This window comes from Phragmites australis, chromosome 1 (assembly GCF_958298935.1).
Source record: "Phragmites australis chromosome 1, lpPhrAust1.1, whole genome shotgun sequence".
In the NCBI taxonomy this organism is placed as follows: domain Eukaryota; kingdom Viridiplantae; phylum Streptophyta; class Magnoliopsida; order Poales; family Poaceae; genus Phragmites; species Phragmites australis.
In genome coordinates, this window is record NC_084921.1 from 46,499,424 (window position 1) to 46,524,359 (window position 24,936).

Here is a 24,936-nt window from a genome sequence, read left to right on the forward strand (position 1 = left end):
AGTTCCCGTGAGCGCGCGCGGCTTTGCCTTCGCCGCATCGAGCATTCGAGCCGTGGTGCCATGTTGGACGGTTCCACCCGCGCTTTCTTTTCCTCTTGTCAGCGAGGGGATCTCACCCCGCGCGTAGTTTGCGCGTCACCAGCCTGCCACAGCCACCAGCCAGGCCACGCTTCTCTCGCTGCCGCGGCCGCGCGTGCAGCCGTGCACGGGGCATATGTAATAACCAAAAATTGCAAAAACCAGAAGTTGGCCAGGGGGCTGTGAGAGTGCAAAATTGACCTTTTATCCGTTACTTGGATGGATGACTGGAGACTATGGGTGCGTAGATCTCATCGAGATAATTTTATTTTACTATTTAACGTTTTGTTTGGACACTCAGTGAAGCTGCAACCAATCTAATAAATCTGAATCGTTAGAAGAAAAAAAAATATAAGAAAGATAAGGTCAGATGGGATCGGTTGCCACCCCGATCCCCACCTATACTGTCTTGCCGCCTGACCGCTCCACCTCAGAGCCCTAGTTGCCACCCGCCACCACACCACCATTGCTCACTGCTCGGTCACCGCCGTGTGCCACAGACCAGCCATGGTTAGGGGGAGGGCGAACTAGGGAGCTGGCTGGAGGCGCATAGAGGAGGAGAAGAAGAAGACGAAGAAAGGAAGGGAATAAGGAGGAGGAGGAGGAGGAGGAAAGAGGATGAGTTTTTGCGGGAAAATGCTACATTTGTCGTCGATTCAAGTTTCTCGTCGTGAAGGTGATTTCTAATTAGTCTTTAGTTGCTTATGGATAGTTGGGAACGACCGATTCCATCATCGTATTAGTGTTCTGATTGATCCGTTTTGTGCAGCAACTTAATTTTGAATTTGAGACCATTGTTAAATTCAGCCATAAGCCTAAAATAGAAGTTGTAGGTCTCATCGTTATCTTTTTTTATGCTGCTAGTCTTGTTCAAATCGGATAAGTAGATTAGGAGTAATTGGTAAAATAATGTGTTGCTCGTTGTGATTTAGCTCAGGCTTTCATTCTTTGGTCCTCGACCTAGCTAGAGGAGTATCCTGCCCACCGTCGTGCTAATCAAGCGGTAGATGTTTCTCCATTATTTTTGTTATCGCCTTATGCAGGGTTCCTGGGCGTTGGAGTGTGTCTCCGTTTGCTTTTGCTATTAGTGCATTTTGGTGCTAATTTATGCACTTGTTCAGTGGTGCCGCTTTGGGACGCAGCTAGTTCCTGCATTCGTCGTCGGTGAAGGCGAGTGAATGTAGCGGATAACTATGCTTTAACTTGTTATTTTGTTGTCTCCATCTTTTAATTATTGCACTTACTAATAATTTATTAATTGAAATGAGAATATGTTACTTACTTTTCGTCTTTTTAAGGTTGGATGATTTTCCCTGCATTAAGAGGTAAAGGAAGTGGGTTAGGTTTTCTCTCTTGCAATTGTTTATATTACTCGTATGCAAAGCATGACATATATGCCTATGTTGAAAATTATATCATTTGATTGTGCTTGATCTTGTTACCTTAATATTTATTTTTCTGATGTTTACTCGAATTCTTGAATTAAGAAGTGAAATAAGCGAGATTTGTCGTTTTGAAGTTGTTCATTTATTATAACGTGCAATGTTGGAAGTTATGTTGTTACATATGCATCTCAAGAATTGGAATTTATGTCATCACCTTATGGCCACGATTGTATCAGCATAATGCCGTATATTTTTCGTGGAGAAGTATAACGCACACCCTTATGTTACATGCGGAGAGGTAAAAGTGATAAATAACATATCATATGCATACATATGGAAGTCTTTACTTTAATTGCTTGATGTCATTCTTATATTGTAAAGAAGTTCTAAATATCATATTGGATGAAACTGATATGGTGAATCATAGCTAGTGGATGATAGTATGTAGTTGTTGTTATTTTTTTTTCATGTTTTGTCATGTTTAATTATGTTTTTCAGTTATCGTCAAGCTACTCAGCTTATTATATTTATTAAAGATAAATATTTAATCAACTGTAGCTCAATAGTTTGTTAAAGTAATTCACTTGCTGAAATTTTTAAACACACCCTTGGTATTTTTCTAGATACGCCTTGAGTGATGTTAAGCATGTAGGATAGGTATCAACACAAATTTTTCATAAATCACCTCTACTTATTATTGTCTTTTAGTTGTGTTTATATCTTTCTCATTATGGTATGAATGTATGATCAAGGCTGATTTCTCGTTTTGTTAGGATGTTTAATTTTTGTTAGTGTGATAATATATTTATCTTTCTGTTTGGTGTTTGTTCAGTTATAACATTAATTTAGGGTGCTAAAAATTTTTAGGGTTCGATGATCTTGTAGATTGGCTTTTAGAGTATCCGGGGCATGTTGCAAGAGTGGCCAGCGTTGCCCCAAGCACCCAACCGACAGCACCTCACGTATGGCAACGCTTCACGATGTGGGCGATGGTTGGCACCTGAGCATGATGTTAGGTGAGCCTGTGTCAGAATCCAGTATCCTATGGAACGGATTTCAGTGGGCGATATGTTATTCCCCGGTGATTAATATGGGCTTGAAACACAGAAATCTTTTTTCACATGCTCGCGTTGCTCTGCTCACACCGTCTTTTTGACAGGCCTATTTTCCATTTTTGGATTTTTTTTGGGAAACTTTTCTTCAAAACTTTTCTCGTTAATTTTTTTTTGAAAAACTTATTCGGAAAATTTATTTAGAAAACTTATTTTGATAACTTTTTTAAAAACTTTCCAAAAAGAATGTTGCGGAGGGAAGAACTTTTCAAAAATAAAAAATTATTAGTTACTGTACTAGCACGTGTGCACCAAATAACACAGTCCCTTAAACGGGCGGTTGGTTGGTAAACGAGACACTGAAAGGTTGGGCTGCGGGCGGCGTCGAGCCGATCGCTTCTCCCACGGTGTAAACTGATTTCGGTTTATCCCTATGGACTCTGGTTGATGATGAGTTCAGTGCTTGTGATCGTGGGCAAAGGCAAATGTTTTGGGATTTGCAATCTGCAAATGCGTTGGCATTTTTTTAAGGTGTTTTGGGATTTTGCAATCTGATTGAATGTCTTCTAAGGGCAGTACAATGCAAAGATACTTAGATTGATGCTTAAGAAGAGAGAATAAAGAGTATGTTATGAAGCGTGTACATAAGAGCCTTAACCTTCAATCAGAAAAAACTGTTTAATACTACATCCATTCTAAAATACATATCATTTTAGGAATTTTATTTTGTTCTTAAATAGATATCGTTTTATATTTTTAATGTGGTGTGTTACTATAATACTTATATTAAAGCCTATTAAAAAGTAGAGTTTAAATTTAATGAGTGTGGTGGATTTATATCTTATATGCTATTGATTGAATGTGAGAGAAATGAAAAGGGGTAAATATGTCATACATAAAAGAACTCTACGTGAAAAAAGCTCAAAAGTAACAGGTTATAATCGTTATGGGCGACGGGTGTCCCGTCACCCCAAACACGTCATTGATGACAAATCATAAGTGATGGGTAAGGACCTGTCACTAATGATGTCATCGGTGACGAGTCAAAATTTAACTCGTCACTTATTAAGATTATAAGTGACGCGTCATAACTATGACCCATCACTTATTACAAGTTATAAGTGACGGGCCACAGTTGTGACCCATCACTTATGACTGATGAACGTTTTTTCTATTTTTTGACACGAAAAAGTCCAAAAAAATATATTTTTCACCTGAGAGCTACCCTAGTACATAGCCCATCGCATATGCTCAATTCATATCATTTTCAAAAAATATTTCGGTCTTTGCATTTCATTGGACTCAAATCCGCACCCAGGAACTTGCGTGCGACTCTCTTACCACCTCAACTATCATATGTTTGTGATAGAAACTGGATATGCTATCCTTTTAACCTTCATGGTCAAAGGTCATAGGTAACGGGTCGTAACTGATGGGTTACAGTTATGACCGGTCACCGATGACGTTTTTCCTGAAATATTGATCCAGAGTGTTTTTAGTAAAAATGACATAACTTTTGTATAGAGACTTCGATTTTGACGATTTTTTTTACCCTACAAACATCTACAATGTAGGTTTCGGCAAATTTTTTGAGGCCAAAAACGGCTTGGAAGATTGAGTTCTCGCCCCCGAAAGTCTTTGCACCGTTTTTAGAACACGCGTTTGTATCCATAGTCGCCACCTCTTACATCAAACTTATGCAAAATTGTAGAATAATTCATATTCTAGTGCTGCTGAGGTGAGAAAAAATAAGAGAAAAGTAAAAGAAAAATAAATTTTTTAGCATCATATACATACATACATACATACATACATATATATATATATATATTCCTGAGACTGTATATTATATATATATATACACCCCTGATGAGTAGAGAAAAATAACATAGAATACACATATATATATGAGTATATATTTATACTACTATACATATACACACACATGGTGTAAACCAGGAATACATGTACTTTTACACCACATAAAATTATAGCTCTATATATCGATCATGTATATCTATAAAAACAACTATAAATGTTGTGTGTATATATCTACATAAACTTAAGCATATGAATACCTAGAGGTATATATACACACAATACATAAAATGATAGCCCTATGTATTAATTAAGTTATTGGTGACGGGTCATAACTTGACCCGTCACTAATAACTAGCTAGGATGATCCGTCACTGATGAGTTAGTTATTGGTGACGAATTAAGTTGTGACCCATCACCAATGACTGGGTAGGATGACTTATCATTTATGAGTTGTAATAGGTGACAGATCATAACTATGACTGATCTAAGATGACCCGTGACTTATTTTGTGTCTCTTTTGTCTATTTTTTACGTAGTGAAATTTATTATAATCTTATTCTGTATACTAAATACTAAAATAATATCTAAAAGAGAACGGAAATAACAGATGCTTAAATAGTTTCACGAAACAAGAGTCCCTTTAAGAATCAGTTACCACAATGAACACCACGTGCTCCGACAAAAAAAAAATTCCCCTGCTGGACAGTACTGCCCAACTCCACATGGACACTCGAAATGTCAAACGCTTGCTCGAGCAGCAACACCACCCGCAAGCGCTCACGTTCCCCTGTGACAAGCTCCACCGTGGCAAACCAAACACGTAACTCACGATAGGCGTCCTGCCAACTCATGGCGTCGCGCATGGCCTAAGGTTCCTAATCGGCCTTTTCATGCCAAGTGCTGCTCCCAGTTGACGAAAGAAACGGAGCTTGCTCACAAAGGCAATGTACGCAAAAATGTCTAGGACCTGTTCAGATACGAATTGAAGTGTTTTTTATTTATAGGGTAATACCATGGTTTTCTGAAAATGCCGTGATATCAAAAACTTTGACGTGTTTTGGGTACGAGAAACATTGTAGTTTTATAAGCCGTAGTATGTTTAATACCATAGTATAGTATTTTTGGAGTTTTTAAAAAACCATTCACAACTTCTTTTCTTAAAACGGAGCTCTGCCTCGCAAACTTTCGGTGCTCGCCGTGCAGCACTTCGCCGTGAGGCTTGGTACAAAATAAAATTCAGGTTCATGCCTTGTTCGTTGCGCACGCATGCATCCATGTTTCATGTATGAGTTGATAAGATTGAGCTAAACTAGCCTATATAATACTCGTACCCAGAACACGTATGAGTATTGTTTTGCGAATGCATGAAAGAAGGCCCTTCCGTATTCTTCCGATCGAAATACATCTTGTCACATTCAAAAGCTAATAAAGTAAAAAAAAAAATCATATTTGATGCCTTTCGTCCATGTATATCTAGCTTGTTTATTTTTTCCAATAATAAACATAGTAGCTAGTTAGGCTAATAGCTAATTCGTTTAAGAGTCTAGATTTTCCCTAAAAAAATAGCTATTTGGTTTAAACCAAAAACTATGCTAAATACTGCAAATACCAAACCCTCGTGGTTTCCTAAATTCTGGTGTATTCACAAACGTTGGTATTTGACACCTCATATTTTTAAAACTGTGGTTTCTGAATGTTGTAACACCCAAAAAGAGTAAGGATTTGTACGAATGGAGGTGTTTAGACACTGCTTATATAAGAGAATCCGTATGGCCAGGTGCTTATAGAGAGAAATAGCTTAAGTTTGCTTAAAGTGCGTTAACGGGATAGTTGAGCCTGTTTAAGCACCGGTTTGTATTAGAGACAACAACTTTTAACGTGTGCTTAATGATGTGGCAATATTCTCTCTCTCCTTACTTATATCTAAGCACGTTGCGTTGTACATGCCCTAAAACTTGAAAGCAATGATGGTTCTCCAGCCCTTTTGGCATTTCTCATGCCTACGGCTAACGTGAAAACACTACACTTTCGCAGCCTTTGCCGTGAGAAGTATTTGTTCCTTCTTTCTTTAAATATTAGTTATTTTTCTTCTCGAATACAACAGAGGAGAGCCACATACCATTATAATTAGTAGAGATGTTTATTCTTTGCTTTCCAAATGTAAGTCATTTTAATCAGAACAAAAAATTACAAGTCGTTTAAAACCAGAAAAGGGTAATGTAGAACATCAATATGACCTAAAACATAATACTTTGATGACCAAATTCTATAAAAAATATAATTTTAAAAAGAATTACTATATGTTATGAAACTACTTTTATGATAGGTCTTGTGGCATCAACTCTGTGTTGTCAATCTAGATAATTCTTCAGAACATGTCCCATGCATGATGCTTACATGCTTGATTGCTTTAGGGGAGTAGTAGAAAAGTTAAAAGTTAAACCTACCAAACTAGTAACAAATGCGGGATCCTCGCTGTCCATGTCTCGCCCAATTGGTGATGCAAATAGATCGACTCAAACCCATTTTAAAGGTTAGTCTTTTACTTTATTATAGCTCATTTTATTACATATTATAGAACTGTTATGTGGCAATTGGTCACTTTGAACCAACCCACGCTACGTGAGAACAGAACATCAGTGATGATTTAAAATCGCTATCAGTGGTGGGTCTTGAACCCCCGTTGATGAATCAACACTGATAGTCACTAACTACTAGTGTCGGGTTTGAAACCGACACTGAAAATTAACATCAGTGCTAGTTCATGAAACTAACCGGTACTGATAGTACACCTATCAGTGTCGGTTCATGAACCAACTAGCACTAATAGGTGTAAAAACCAACCGACATTGATAGGTTTTTTCCCGCCCTTTTCAAACCCTAGCGGTTGCCACCAATATCGTGCCTATTTTCATATTTTGGCCATTACCACCAATAATATACGATATATTTATAGACACGTACATATAAATTTAATTCATAAGACGTTAAGTTTGATCGCATCATATATAAACAAGCATATAAATTTAAGTTATAAAACATCATGTCTTATCACAGTATATATACACCGCATATATGTCAAATTTTATTACAACAAGGACAATGAGTTTAAGATTTCTTGTTAATCGAAGGGTCTGAACTCTACCCTTTCTTGTTGGATGAAGGTAACAAGAGAGACGAGCTAATTTTCATGAAATTCACCAGTTGGACTAATGATTTAGTCATCGATGAACCCAACAAATTATTCTTGAAGTGCTATGATTTCAACAGACAAGAGTCAATCTCTGGATAGCTCGAGGAGCTGCAATTACAAGAATTGAAGAAATAAATCCTTATGAACACGTATCGGACCTGAAAATTAGTCATCAAGATGTATGTCGTATACCTCAATATCGGTCACTTGGTACGATGTGTCTCCGTTGAATCCGTGCATGAATTCCATTACATAAAAACCATATAAATTATTACTCGGTCCTTGCTTCCTACAAGGAAAGTCATATCGGACTATTCATGTTTTTGCGAATGGTCGATGTCTAACACTCTTCTTGATGTATCATGTATATATTCTATATGTGTGTGATTATTACCGTAATTAGACTTATATTCAATCAAATCAAATATTACAAGAGCAATATCAAAATTGTCGGGTTTTACCTTTGTAGCAAGTCAATGACTGGTTGGTAGGCTTCTTTTGGATTATTTTGTGAGTTATAGACAACAATCTCGCTAATGTTTGGCTGGATGACAAGGAGGATCCAGTGATAACTATACATAGGCCATCATAGGTTAGTTTATCCTAATTTCTAACGATGCATTACTCAAAAGAGTATAACATACATAGAGAAAAATACATACCCACAGTGGTAGGGTAAAAGTATGTATTTCTTCAGTTGTAGCTCTAGAATACACTTCAATGCATAGTTCTCGATTCGTTTTGGATCGGATTGCATCATTGTCGGATTTACATGATGTGGGTCGATGAATCCCACATCATCGATGCCCTACGTCCTGCATCTCTGTACCTCCATTCTACATAAGGAATAAGTTAAGACATTCAATCCAATGATATATGAATTTATACTATGAATTACATGTATATGACACTTATAGAGTCCAACAACTCAAGATAGACACGTCGAGGGCATCTTGTTGGTACACTTGATCATTTTCTCGAATAATATATGAATAGTGGTGTCCCCGTGGAGGAAATCTCAATCCTTGATTTTGGCCTCGACCATTTGTTTACCCTCGCTCAACTCTTTCATGTACCACACATGGAATTTCTAAAGTTGATATGTTAGTTTATCCCACATGTTAGGTGTGACCAATAGTTCACCCAGCTTAAATTGCCATCTCTTGGCTACTTTTGGTGGCAAGAACTCATATATAAATTGCTCTTTTGTCATTTTGGCATCTTTAAAGAATCTTTCTAAATTCTGTTCTTATCGTATCTTTTTTATAGAAGACTCCTTCAAGTATTTCTTACTTTTGATGCGCGCGTAGTCTAATTTACTCTTACGCTCAATAGGTGTGGCCATCTTCAAGAAAAACTTCTGTGTTTCTACACGGATTGGTATTTTCCTCTCAGGCTCTGGCTTTTTAAATAATTTCTTGATACTGGCGTCCACTGTCGCTTTGGTTTTCTCTGGTGTTTGTTCATAAGGTAACTTCTCAGGTGCTACCACCTTCTTAGGTGCCCTTTGCTTCTGGGATGAAGCCGACTTCTGAGATGAACTCAAATTCTTAGATTGTGCACATGTTGTCAACTTTGGAGGGGGATGAGTTGACATCTCTTGGTGATGGTGGAGCTGACTTCAGAGGGACAGGAGTTGGCTCTCTTAGTGGTGGTGGTGCTGACTTCGGAGGGGGAGGAGTTGGCTCCCTTGGTGGCAACTTGCGTAAGGGAGGAGTTGGCTCTCTTCTGGGTGATGATGGCAGTGACGGCGACCATGGAGTAGTTGGGTCTCTTCTTGGTGATAGTGGTGGTGGCAACAACCGTGGAGGAGTTAGAGATCTTATGTGTGGTGAGTCCGATTCCGCATCAGACAACTCATCTGTCTCATCTTCAAACACTATGTAGCGTTTGTGCCACAGAACAAAGCCACCCACGTTTGATCCGAGCCTCTTGGAACCCATCTCTCCGGGGTAATCCATGTCAATCTTGTCGTACTACAACCAGCAGTTCTTCTATTTATTTTCTCCTTCTCTTCCGACTCCTGTAACTGTCATCGGCTTCCGGGAATCCCTCTTTCCAAGGAACCACACCCTTGCCTCTGGTGCGACATGGGTTCTCCTTGGTTCCTAGTGCCAAGGTTAACTGGTCTTTCTCCCTTTCTGGCCTGAAAGAGACTTGGGAAGACTAGACGTGAGCATCTGCAATTATTTGCGTAGCTTCATGGTCTCTGTCGCTTTTGAAGATTAGGTTGTCATATGCCGACAAAGTCACCCCTCTCGCGTACAGATAGTGCTTTGCTTGTTCAATCTAGTCAGTATGAGGAACCGTCCAAACAGTATTCAAATTAATCATCAGGAGGATCATTATTCATAATCCAACCTCGACGATTAACCCGAATACCATTCCGGTAGTCCCGACACGTGTTTTGTGCCCAAGGATCGGAACACATGCCTCCAACATATTACATCACAACATAGCTTAATAAAGAGCAAGTAATTGACATTATATTGCAAGTTCTTAAGCATGCAACAAGTTATCACAATTTACAGCAAAAGAGAGCTAGGAGGAGACTAAAATCTGCTCAACTCCTAACCAGCAAAAGAACTAATCAGCGGAAGACTAAAAGATATACAACAAAAGGATATAGAGCCACATGCCCTTAGGCTCCATACCAGAACATTGAGTTCGGAGTAGAGTGTGCTACTTCTGCCCGCCACCCTGATCTGCAGGCACAAAGTAGCCAAACACCGCCCCCTCCTCGCTGACCTGTGAACCTGCATCAACTTAAGGGCACCTCCCACATATCCGAACCACAAACCACATATCCAAACCATACAACCGAACCAACCACGAGAACTCTACGACCGGGTGCAAATGAAACAATAGCATGCTCATGACCGAGAGCGCGGTAGTTCAAACTGTTTATACACCAAGCAAGGAGATACTCCTGGACCCACATGACTTGGGGACCATACGGCTTGTGCCACTCGCTAAAGTGCACAAAAGGGGGGTACCCGTGTCAACCTTTCCCAACCAGCCCCAACCATGTGCGGCATGCATTGTTCGGCGCGGCAGTACTAGAACTACTCTTGGAGCAAACTAGTACCACTTACAAGCCCGCCCGCTCACATCGTCGATGTTCAGGCCCCACAAAGCCACAGTTGCGAAGGTATTCGGCTCGCCTTACCATTAGATCGGCATGTGGTGAGTAAGGTAAGTGCTAAAACCAACTACCCCAATGATCGGCCTTAAATGATGCAAGCGGTCTACGGTGTCCGGTCTTCCTCTACCGGCCTACCCAGGGGAACTCCACATCTGAGCAGGACAAAACATCATCCTAGCACCGCCCACATCTCGTCTTATACTCACCACTCATACAACCATCACCACCTCAACAAGTGTATGTAACCATAAGGAGGTCCTATGCTCGCGAACAACGGGACGCGCCGTCGTTCGACTTCTACAGAATGACTTAAGCATGGCTAAGCATATAATTCCAACTCATACCTAGACATTGACAACACATCAAGGCTACAAGGAATGTAAATACACAAGTATTCAAAGTAGAAGAATGCAATCGGCATATGTTCTACCCATTGGTACCCGACACTAACTCACTAAATATGCATACATACATAAGCATAATTCATCAATTTTAAACCATAGGATGCGCAAAACATGTTAAAAGTTCAAATATGCGAGCTAGAACAAAATTGGGACTCAAACCAATTTGAAAAGTTGCTGAAAGTGCGAACCTCCGGACATATGCGGACTATCCCCAAAATTATGCGAAACATCCAGACATTTGCGCAACTCAGGCAAACTCTGGACTATCTGGACTTTTCTTCGGATACTCCGGACATGGCTGAAAATGTGTCTTTTGACGATTCATCGATCGATTCAACTCCAAATTTGAATCTATGCTACATACACCTGCGCATATACCATACCAAAGGTTCTAGACTAACTTTGCAGCTTAAACATAGGAAAATCTTGAATACAATTCAAAATACCATTTTTCTAGAAAGTGCGGACCCTCTGCACTCTAGTGCGGAACCTCCGCACATGTGCGGACTATCAGCACTTTTATGCGTATACTCCGCATTTCCCAAAACTCTCCAGATTTGGGGAAAAACTTGCCAAATCAAAATGTGATCATTTCCAAACTACATAGGAACTTGTTTGGGATGGATTAAGGTGTCTAGAATCCATTCATCAACCTAGTAACTCGATTCCTAGCTCAAAACTCATCTAAATCCTCATTTTGGTCCAAAACCTCAAGAACTCATGAACTTTGCTAAAACTTGAAATCGATCAACCAAACCACGAATTCTTGCCATGGAAAGCCTAAGAGACTTACTCAAGATGCTTGTGGAACTGAGTGACCGTTGAGGAGTGGAGGAAATGGAGGGAAATCGAAAACTCCGTTGTTTCTTGTGTTTCAACCATGAACACCAAAAGACATCAAATCCAACTTGAATCTTTCAAGAAAACGAAAATGAATTGGATGGATGAGTAGCTTATGAGCTCTAGAATGCAATGGTACCACATTCATACCTCCAATCCTTCTCTAGAGCTTGAATTTTGGAAGAAATGGAGAGAGGGCTTGAGAGGGGAGTGAGAGGGAGAGGGAGATCGGGTGGGGACGTGAGGGAGAGTCGAGAGGGGGGGGGGGAGAGAGAGAGTAGGTGGGCTGCCCATTTAAGTAGTTGGAGGGTGGGGCCACATGTGGGGCCCACATGTAAGTGAAAAGTGTATGTTTTCGCAGCGAATTTAATCCTTTTCTCTCCCGGATTTCCTTCTCTCATCCAAATGATTTCATACGAATTGCATAAATATTCCGAATTATAATTACGCAATAATAAACATAACGCTTAAAAAGCATGATTATGCTTAATTGCGTGATTAAGAATTTGGGGACGTGACAAACCTCCACCCCTTAAAAGGAATCTCGCCCCGAGATTCGGCACGGGTCGGGGAAGAGCGCGATAAGTCTAGAAACCATGTTGTGAGAGGTACCGTGCTGTGGATACTATCACGCGGTGAGTGATGGAACCCAATGTAATGCTTTTATTCAACATAGCGACGAGCAAAAACATGCAAGAGGTCCCAATTGTACAAAACTCACACAATGCTTACAAGCTCGCAAAGAGCTCGGGATACTCAAAGTCGATTTTATCCTCACGCTCCCAAGTTGCCTCATCGTCGATGTGGTTGCTCCATTGGACTTTGATGAATTTTATGGAATGACGCCGAGTTTTGCGTTCCGCTACATCCAATATCCGGATAGGTCGCTCACAATATATAAGATTCGGCTACAACTCTTAAGGTGCAACATCAACGACCTCAGTTGGAACTCGGAGGTATTTCTTAAGTTGCGACACGTGGAAGACATCATGCACGACGGAGAGGGACGGAGGCAAGTCCAGTTGATATGCCACCTCTCCACGTCAAGCAACAATTTGGAATGGTCCCACATATCGAGGCACTAACTTGCCTCGAACTTGGAATCGGTGAACACTCTTGAGCGGTGAAACCTTGAGATACACCTGATCTCCAATTGCGAACTCGAGGTCTCGGCGGTGACGATCCGCATAGTTCTTTTGCCAGGATTGAGCCATGAGAAGACTCTTATGGATATTCAGAACATGATCTTCCGCCTCCTTGACCAAATCCGGACCTAGAAAGGCCCGTTCACCAGATTCGGACCAATTCAACGGCATTCGGCATCTTCGGCCATAAAGAGCTTTAAACGGCGACATCTCGATGCTCACTTGGAAGCTGTTGTTGTAGGAGAACTCTGCGAACGGCAAGCATATGTCCCACCTCTTTCCATAAGTGTGAACACACGCACAGAGCATATCTTCAAGAATCTGATTCACCCGCTCAGTTTGACCGTCTGTCTAAGGATGATATGTTGTGCTATGAAAAAGCTAGGTTTCCATAGCCTCTTGGAAACTCCTCCAGAAATGAGAAGTGAATTATGTGCCTCGATCAGAAATGATCTTCTTTGGAATACCATGAAGGCAAACTATCCTAGTGAGGTACAACTCCGCATATTGCTTGGCCGAAAATGTGGTCTTGATGTGCAAGAAATGAGCGGACTTCGTCAATCGGTCCACAATCACCTATATAGAGTCGTACCCATTCGAGGTCTTCGGCAAGCCGGTAATGAAATCCATTCCAATTTCCTCCCACTTCCAGGAAAGAATGGGCAAGGGCTGGAGTGTACCAGTGGGCCTGAGATGCTCGGCCTTCACTCGCCGACAGACATCGCACTCAGACACATACCGAGCAATTTCTCACTTCATGCGAGTCCACCAGAAGCAGGGCTTTAAGTCTTGATACATCTTTGTGCTGCCAGGATGAATAGACAGCAACGAGTCATGAGCCTCATCAAGAATCTTCTTCCTCAAAGCCTCAATCTTCGGAACCACGAGACGGTTCCCAAACCACAGAATGCCCTGCTTGTCTTCAGAAAAGCATAAGGCCTGGCCGATCTTCACCTTCTCGCGGATTCGGGCCATGCCTTTGTCATTCTTCTGAGCTACCTTGATCCCATATAGAAGAGTGGATTTGATCTCCAGGTTGGCAACGAATCCATCCGTGATCATCTCGAGCCCAAGCCGGTGGAACTCATCACACAGTGTGAAGCCCCCAGGCGAGACTGTAAGACAATGGCAATGAGCTCTCCGACTCAAAGCATTGATGACCACATTTGCCTTGCCGGGGTGGGAGTGCACCTCTAGCTCATAATCTTTGATCAACTTGAGCCATCTTCGCTACCTCGTGTTCAGATCATTTTGAGTGAAAATGTACTTCAAACTCTTGTGACCCGTATAGATACGGCACAAGTTCCCCATCAGATAATGATGCCAGATCTTCAGAGCGTGCACGACTGCAGCCAGCTCTAAAATCATGTGTCGGATAATTCTCCTCATGGCGCTTCACCTGTCGTGAGGCGTAAGCGACAATCCTACCTTCTTGCATAAGGAAACATCCGAGGCCCATGCGAGAAGCATCGCAATAGACATCGAAGCCCTTGTTCACATCAGGCTGAGCAAGGACTGGAACGGTCGTGAGCAATTTTTTCAAAGTCTGGAAAGCTGTCTCACAGTCCCTCGACCACTCAAAAGCATTGCCTTGCATCAACAACTCAGTCATCAGCTTGGCAATCTTGGAGAAATTCTCGATGAACCGGCGGTAGTAGCTCGTGAGTCCGAGAAAACTCCGGATATCAGTGACATTCTTGGGCTGAACCCAATTGAGCACATCCTGCACCTTGCTTGGGCCCACTGCAACACCGTTCTCTGACTGAACATGCCCCAGAAATGCCATCTCCCTGAGCCAGAACTCACATTTGCTGAACTTGGTATAGAGTTGATGATCTGTGAGCCGGCCAAGAACAATACGGGGGTGCTCAACATGCTCTGCATCAGTCTTGGAGTATATGAGAATGTCGTCGATGAAAATCACGACAAACTTATTCAATTCCTCCATGAACACCGTGTTCATCAAATACATTAAGAATGCTGGCGCATTCGTCAATCCGAAGGACATGACGGTAAATTCATATAGCCCGTAGCGAGTCGAGAAAGCCGTCTTTGGGATATCCTCCGGTCGGACCTTGATTTGATGATAGTCCAATCTCAAGTCGATCTTGGAGAAGACTCGGGCTCCGGTCAGTTGATCAAATAAAATATCAATCCTAGGGAGATGATATTTGTTCTTGATAGTGACCTCATTCAACGGACGGTAATCAACACATATCCATAGGGTATCATCTTTCTTCTTCACAAAGAGTACCGAACATCCCCAGGGTGAGGAGCTCAGATGAATGAATCACTTGGATAGCAATTCCTGAAGCTGCTTCTTCAGCTCAACTAGCTCAACTGACGACATCTTGTAAGATTTCTTGGAAATTGGAGCCGCTCCAGGCATGAGATCAATTGAGAACTCAACTGCCCGATCAGGCGGCATTCCTGGCAATTCATCCAGAAAGACATCCGGGAATTCCCACACTACAGGAATACTCAATAGGTCTACGGTGGGGACAGCCTTCAAAGCAAAGAGACAATGATTGACACCCTCAAGCTTCAATTGAATTCGGGTGCCAGACGGACCACTTAGAGTAACTGTCCGCTGAGCACAATCCATAATAGCTTCATTTTTGGTGAGCTAGTTCATTCCCAAAATGACATATATCCCCTTTGAGTCCATCACCAGCAAGTTTGCACCAAAGTGCGCCTCACTGATAATGACTGACGCTCTGGGCACACACTGACTCACTAGAATCTTGGCCTCGGGTGCATCGATGACATATGGTGAAGTGGTGGCACTGACTTTCAGCCCGTGCCGCCAGGTATATCTCGTAGCTATGAGGGAGTGAGAGGCCCTGGAATCAAACAGAACCAATGCTAAAATGACGACAGAATTGAAACTCAACTCCAACTAATACTATTTTCCTATGTCAGATCTCGCTTACTTGGATCCGTATATTATATACTAATGAAAATGCATGTCCAAAGGTATGATGCAAAATGAGCAATGAAATATGAAAGTATGCTCGCTTCTGAACTACACGTATCTTGCTCAAATGCATCTCACCCCATCAAACATCACAACCACATACGTTATACTTAGGGGCATAATATAGCAGATTCATACATATTGACAGGAAAATGCATAAGTAAACTTTAGTTAGTTGCTTAGTGGGTTTGACACACTTACTAAATAACGTTCTAATTGTGTTTAGGCTACTTAATTAAATCAGGCTCTGATACCACACTGTGAGGAACCGTCCAAACAGTATTCAAATTAATCATCAGGAGGATCATTATTTATAATCCAACCTCGATGATTAACCTGAATACCATTTCGGTAGTCCCGGCACGTGTTTTGTGCCCAAGGATCGGAACACATACCTCCAACATAGTATATCACAACATAGCTTAATAAAGAGTAAGTAATTAACAATATATTACAAGCTCTTAAGCATGCAACAAGTTATCACAATTTACAGCAAAATAGAGCTAGGACGAGACTAAAACCTGCTCAACTCCTAACCAGCAAAAGGACTAATCAGCGGAAGACTAAAAGCTATACAACAAAAAGATATAAAGCCACATGCCCTTAGGCTCCATACCAGAACACTGAGTTCAGAGTAGAGTGTGCTACTCCTGCCCGCCACCCTGATCGGCAGGCACAAAGTAGCCAAATACCGCCCCCTCCTCGCTAACCTGTGAACCTGCATCAATTTAAGAGCAGCACCCTGAGTATGAAGGTACTCGCAAGTCTTACACAATATGGGTATATAATATTCCGACTCCAAGGATTATGTATTGAGCTGTTAGCAAGAATAGGCCACAAGGTTAAGTAAAACATATGCGATAAGTAACATAGACATATGTGTGAGAAACTAACTTAATCAACATATATGAAATTACCCTACAACTATCAACTGATCATATGAAACTGAAGCTACATTAGTATCAATGTATAACAAGTGCCATCTCGACCACCTCCCACATATCCGAACCACAACCACATATCCGAACCATACAACCGAACCAACCACGAGAACTCTACATAGGAACTTGTTTGGGATGGATTAAGGAGTCTAGAATCCATTCATCAACCTAGTAACTCAATTCCTAGCTCAAAACTCATCTAAATCCTCATTTTGGTCCAAAACCTCAAGAACTCATGAACTTTTCTAAAACTTGAAATTAATCAACCAAACCACGAATTCTTGCCATGGGAAGCCTAAGAGACTTACTCAAGATGCTTATGGAGCTGGATGACCGTTGAGGAGTGGAGGAAATGGAGGGAAATCGAAGAACTCCAGTGTTTCTTGTGCTTCAACCATGAACACCAAAAGACATCAAATTCAGCTTGAATCTTTCGAGAAAACAAAAATGAGTTGGATGGATGAGTAGCTTATGAACTCTAGAATGCAATGGTACCATATGCATACCTCCAATCCTTCTCTAGAGCTCAGATTTTGGAAGAAATTGAGAGAGGGCTTGAGAGGGGAGTGAGAGGAAGAGGGAGCTCGGGTGGGGACGTGAGGGAGAGTGAGGAGAAGAGAGAGAGAGAGTAGGTGGGCTGCCCATTTAAGTAGTTGGAGGGTGGAGCCACATGTGGGGCCCACATGTAAGTGAAAAGTGTCCGTTTTCGCTGCGAATTTAATCATTTTCTCTCCCGAATTTCCTTCTCTCATCCAAATGATTTCATACGAATTGCATAAAAATTCCGAATTATAATTACGCAATATTAAACATAACGCTTAAAAAGTATGATTATGCTTAATTGCGTGATTAAGAATTTGGGGATGTGACAGTCAGCCATCTCAGGTGTGGCACTACTGCAGGTTACTTGTTCTTCAATCTCTTCCCACTCATCGTATTTCCTCACGTACCCACGTGAGCCAGTTTTGTGGGGGTACACATTCTTGTGTGAATTGGCCTTATTTGCCTCACTTAGTCGTTGCATTTCCTCCGACCGCATGTGCTTTATAAAATTGTTCCAAAATGGTTCACCGTTGGATAATCATCTCATTTCAATGTCCGACCCACCAAGTAATAATTTCTCCACAGCTTACCCTTGAAATTCCTGAACGCGATGGTCATCGTTGATAAGGCACGACTCTTCGCTTTGGCCATGTTGCATCCTTCAGGGTATTCAAACTTTGCTACCAACTTGCCCCACATTTGATCCTTGATGTTATCATGTCGTCTCGTCTGCCTCTCCAACTTTTATATGTGATTATAACATGGTCCCTCACTAGACACCCGATTGCTATCTTGAACGGCCCAGAACAACTTTAGATCTTGTGGGCTCCCTGACTGAATTGACCTCCGTGATGATGAAACATCCCTCAAGCATCATGTTGGGACCTCGTCCACTCCTCTCTTCTCTTGTCATCTCGTCACCCTCTGGAGCATCAGCATCAAGATCAATCTGACCCTTCGGAGCATCATCTTCGTTCGTGCCCTGTGCAGCCTCAGCGGCTGTCTCCAACTCAAGCTGATCCATGTTCAGGTACGCACTCAGGCTACCGCCTCTCATCTGGTCTAGCTCCATGTTTGTAGGCTCATCTTATACCGTGGATGGAGCCAGATCTGAGGAGGGGCCTCGTATCAGAGGTGGGACGGGATGGGACCATGCACGGTGGTTGGATTCTGTATATCCCCATCCGACATAAATATTTTAGACACAAGAAGCACTTGATTTAGAGTTAAAAATAATAAGATATGTAATCAAATTGTGGTCATAATATATACATTGATTCATATCTTCCTCGGCCATAAAAATTTGATTATAACCAACATTATCATCAAGAAAACTTATATGTCCTGAAGCATCATTAATTAACATTTCGTCTATAGGCATAGTATATTCATCTTTAGGAGTAGTTTTATTTAAATCTCTAAAATCAATACAAACTCGCAACTTACTGCTACTCTTCTTCTCAACCGGGATGATGTTAGAAATCCAATCCGCATACCTGCAAGGTCTTATAAATCCAGCTTTCAACATTTGTTCTATTTCTTCTTTAACCCGATCATAAATATTAGGATTGAATCTCCTAGGTGGCTGCTTATTAGGCCTAAATCCCACTTTAATAGGCAACTGATGTTCCACCAACTCTCAGTCAAGTCCCGGCACCTCATAATATTCCTAAGCAAAACAATCAACGTATCCTTTAAGCAACTCGGTTACTTTAGCCTTACAATCGGCTTCCATGTTTTTGTTTACAAACATCAGCCTAAGAATATTATCATTACCTATGTCAACCTCTTCTAATGGATCGACCAATGAGAAATCTTGACCTAACTTATCTAACTCATCTAAATCTTCAATGCCTTCACAAATATCGTTCTTATGTGACTAATATTGCTCTTACGCTTTTGAACCCATTCTAAATTCTTATATCTACTCATTGATATATTACATTATTGAGTTGATTATCACAAGTCGGCTTTACAACCACGAGTACAAATCCATCCTTGGAGACGCTAAGAAAATCATAATCAGAAAGATCAAGACCCGATAAGCACTTAGCATTGCCATATCTCCTTTCAACTGAAGCATCGGCCAAAGCAACAATGGCCAAAGTATCCGCATCTATAATTTCCACATAATCATCCACCCATTGAATTAAAAATTGGTGTAAGGTAGAAGGAACACAATTATTTGCCTGAATCCAATCGCATCCAAGAATCACACTATAGTTACCTTGTGTCTCCACGACAAAAAAAAAAGTGATGGATAACGTCTTGCTTCCAATAGTAAGTTCCATATAGATAACACCTTTGGTCACATTAGAATCACCCGCAAATCCATTGAACATCAAATTGATCTTCATTAACTCATTATCACTTTTACCAAGCTTCTTGAAAATTGAATAAGGCATCAAATTTATTGCAGTTCCACCATCAACAAGCATTCTTGAAATCGACTTCCCATTAATATGGCCTTTAACATATAATGGTTTCAAATACCGATCAGTCTCGTTTGGCTTCTTAAAAATAGCTTCTTTTTGCCCAAAATCCAATTGAGCCACTTCACCTTCATCCATAGCATGAAATCCCAAAAGTAACATAAAAACTATATTGACATCCATACTTTCGGTAGGTGAAGCATCATTAGTATGCACCGGCGAATCAGCATAATTAACTAATTCCTCATCTTCCTTATCTTCTTGCATAACCACCGGTGCTGTTGTTGGTAAAGGGGCTATTGTATGAGCTGTCACTGTATCTAATTTTGGTTTTCATATTTACTTCATGAGTTACATAGGTTTAACTTCATTGAAAGCATCATCCCATAATTTTTCAACTTGTTCCATCAATTCTTGCTTGTGAAGCCACATTAATCTTCTCTTTTTGTATGAGAAAAGACGGAGTGACACCACCTCGACTGTAGATATTTAGGAAGCAGCTTGCTGCTACTTGCTTCATAATTATTAGCCTTTTGAACAATATGGAAAGCAGTAGGTACATTTTCAGACTTGACCGATTTATTGCTAATAGCAATCGGTCCTTTATCAAGATATTCGGTCACTATTTTCATTGATTTAATCTCAATAATATCAGCAGCAATGGTCCTCTTTCATCAACATTAGAATTTGAATTTTGAATATAAACTCCACCCTCCATGACCTGGTATACTTTCTTCATATTTTTAACATGTTGAACATCACTAAACTGGTCTTTATGCCCCAATCAGTCGTGGATGGCACGTGATATTCTATCAAAAACTGACCCACGTGGTGCTATCCATCCCAGATGAAATGGAGAAATTTGCCTACGGGAGTCTGCTCAAATATCACTTCTCTTAGCAAATTTTTGTTCTCTTCCAAAGGTTAGGTCTTTCTTCACCAACGATTATATTTTTCCCTTTAGTTGATTCAATTTGAGTTGGCCAATTAGAATACTCTTGTCTTAGAGATCAATCACATGAACTGAGAATGGTTGCTTATCCATTTGCATCTCCGCATATTTCAATCATTCTTTCTTAATGGCCGATTGAATCTGTCCATCAAAAACATTACAATCGTTAATAGCATGAGAATAAGAATTATGCCATTTAAAATAAGCTCGCCCCTTTAATTCTTCTAATGGAGGAATTACATGACCATGAGATAGCTTAATTTTTTTTCTTGTAGCAAGTAATAAAAAAAATCTATCACACTTAGCTACATCAAAAATAAATTTAATTTCTTTTTGCCGATTATTAGAAGATATTGGCTTAAGAGCAGAGCAAACGAATGGTTTAGACTTAGAAGACTAAGCCCATTCGGCCACACATACGTCAACATTATTATCGTTGTCCGAATTTTCAGATTCATATTCAAGCACGTGAACATTGGAACGATCAACTCTAGATTTATCATTCGATTTTTGAAAATTTCTAGATTCTTTGGCATGGCTTTCTTGTGCTAGAGCTCTTTGCAAGACTTGATTAACATCCTGAAAATAATAACCTTCTAGCTTTTCCTTAAGAAGAGACAACAAACCCGAAAAGCTAATTCGGTTAAATCCTTTTCTGAAAGTGTCAAGTTAAAATATCGGTTTTTTATATCTCTAAACCTCTTAACATAATTAGCAACAGTTTCATTATATTTTTGTTTAACCGATGTTAAATGTGAGAGCCTCAACTCAGTATCAACACTATTAAAATGTTCATAGAACTTTTCTTCTAATTGAGACCACATATATACAGAATTAGGAGCAAAAGATGTAAACCAAATAAAAGCAGTTCCAGATAATAGCAAAGGAAATAATCTAATTTTTAGCACATCATTGGAACTAGCTTCACCTAATTGTGCAAGAAATAAACCAACATGCTCCCTAGTTGTTCTATTATCCTCCCCGGTAAATTTTACAAAATCAGGAACCTTAAAACCACAGGGATATGGTATTATGTCGTAGTGCTCAGGATATGGCTTTTGGTATGCATGAGCTTTTTTCCTAACCTCTAAATTGAATTGATCTCTTAGCACATTGGTTCTTTGTTCTCGCATGATTTCGATGAAATTGGTCACAATCTGATTAGTGTTAGCTATTGGCTCAAGCGACGGTGTAGGCACATTCGGCACATAAGAAGTGATAGGAGGTGGTATAGTAAAGTTGTGTTCAAGTATCGACCTATAAGAGATTTTTGATCCTTATGGTGGTATAGGCGGAACAATATATGCTACGATTTGATAAAAATGTGTTTGCACATTAGGATAACTTTCGGCTTTGTGAGCTTGAGCCGAAGTCGAAGCATAGAGCCTAACATATGGTGTTTGACATAAGTTTTGTGTCACATCAGTTTTAATAGCATAAGAAGAAACATGATTAGGTGCAACATTACCCATGTTAGTTCAGCCATCATTAGATTACTCAAATGCACATAAGAAACACTAGGTAACATATTAACAACGATAGGAAGAATTGAAGCACTAACATTACTAGCAAGAACCCTAGATTCTTTCCCTTGACAAAATATAAATTATGTCCTCTAGGTTTCTTCAAATTTTGTTCCTCATAAATTTGTAAAACTAAAGATCGAATCTTTTCAGCCAATGTAGCATCAACCATCTTTTCAACACTATTAGTCATGGTTACACCAACAGATTGATCAATTATACTAACAACTTCTTCATGCGAGGGAGAGGGTTTAACACTTACATTAGTCAGTACCTTAGTGGTTTAATTAGCAAGCGGTAGAGAATCTTCTTTCTTGAACACACTTTGCCGAGTCTTTACATAGCGCAAGAGCAACTGTTGCTGACGTTTTTCCAAGTCAACTTCGATCACCATATATGATTCTTTCGGTAACTCGTCGTAGGACATCATGATGATGTTATTTTTGTTAATTTCTGAAGTAGACATGTCTAGGGATTTAGAATTCGACCAAGAGATAGTCGAAAAACTTCAATCCCCAGTGGGGTCGCGTGTGTTGACGTAAAAAGTTGTCACGCCAAACACATTGAGCACCTCATGTGCAAATCGAATTGGAGCTCCCCTGAAAAAACTGAAAGTTCCAGCCTCCCAATCGGAAGTTCCGATCTGGGTGCTCAGTGGGCAGCACCATCACTGTAGCACTACGCCGTTGAGCCTTCACCGTCACCCACACTCAGGAGGGACTTCGTCGGAGCGTAAATGGCCAGCGGCTTATCCTTGACCGTAGAGATCAAGAACAAGAAGCAAAGTAGGTTGGAAAAGCGAGTTAGGATAAAAGGGATAAAAGAGAGATAAAAGTAAATTGAATTAATTCGATTGGATGTTGGTCATCTTCAATTGGTCATGGTCCTTTATATTTATAGGGAGGGATGATCTTATCCCGTTTTAAGTCGAAATCTATCAAAACTCTCGTTCAAATCCGACTCTATCTTTTTCTAAAATCTCATATCCAACTCGAATCAGAAGTTCCGATTATGACAGAATATCCTATTCCCCTATAATAAGGTTCTCAGTTTGAACTAAATAATTAAATCAGAAGTTCGAGCCCTAAACTGAAAATTCCAACCATACCGAAATATCCAATTCTTCTCTGAAATGAGGTTCTCAGGTTGGACAAAAATTATTTAACCAAAAGTTCCAATCAAAAACCGGATATTCCGATAAAAATTTAACCAGAAGTTGAAATCTAAAACCGAATATTTCCAATCTAAAACCGAATGTTTCAACCCATTAAATTTCACGGCTCCGAAATTCTTCACTCTATATCAATTTTAATCGTCAACACTGCCCTCGGCCGGTTTGCTCGGCTCGATATGATTCCGCAACCGAGCCGTGCTGCTATGTAATGACGGGACACACCTGCGCGTGGTCGCCACGGACACACCTGCGCGTGGTCGCCGTGCCTCACCAGGCAGCTACCAGCCCGCCACCGCGCCACGCTTCTCTCGCTGCCGCGGCTGCGCGGATTGCCCCAAGCGCGGAAGCTGTGTCCCAACTACGAACCGACCGCGCCCGGCAGGTCACGCAGATCGCGTACGGCAACGGTTGCTCTTCAGTCTTCACAACGTGGGTTATGGGTGCTTTGTGTGAGTTGGTGCCAAAACACTAATGCTTAGTCTAAAGTACTTACAGAAATGCTATTAAAAGCTTACGTATCAGTGAACAATACTCCGTGCTTCCGTGAATCAAGAGAACCCGATGTGCTGCTGAATTAACATGCGGCTGCCATGTCGGTCATAAGTTCAGGTAAGCTTTGTACTAGATGTAGCACTGCTCGTGCCTGGAGGACCGCCCGGAGCCCGTCCCGTAAACTGTTTCTACGTTTTGGTGATTGTCGTTTAGCAGTTCAGTGTACTGATGATATTGGGCAATGCGTTGGTGTTTCAGAATTTTCAATTGAATGTCTTTTCAAGGTTCCTAAGTTAGGTCGAATAATCAGCTTTTCAATACTAAGTGCTGCTCCGGCTCCACGACAGAAACGGGGCTTTGTTTCAGAAAAGGCTGATAATATTAAGTAGAACTGGAAAGCGGAGGGAGGGGCTCGCGAGCCTTTTGACAATGGCGCGCGAGCTGCGAGCCCGTGGCCGACGAACAAGAAAACACTAGCTTTTACAGCAGCTCTGTGTGCAGTGCAAAAGCGGGGAGAAAAGTGAAGGAACAGACCCCGTGAAACTAGCAAGCGAAGTGGAACATTGACGCAGACATCTCGGTGCCGGTGCGCCTAGTTGCCGCGGAATCTTATTTGCTTTATGTTTCTCTCGTGCCCTCCCTCCTTCCGAATTCCCCAACTTCGTGCTAGCGAGAATGTTGCAATGCATAAAATTAAGGTAATGTAAAATTGGAGGCAAGAGTATCTGCCCCTTTCTATTTTTCAGCAGACACACAGAGAGAGAGAGTACAGGAAAAAGACACGCAGGAGCAAGCTCGAGACAATCACCTCTATCGCTTTGCATTCGATTCCAGCAGGC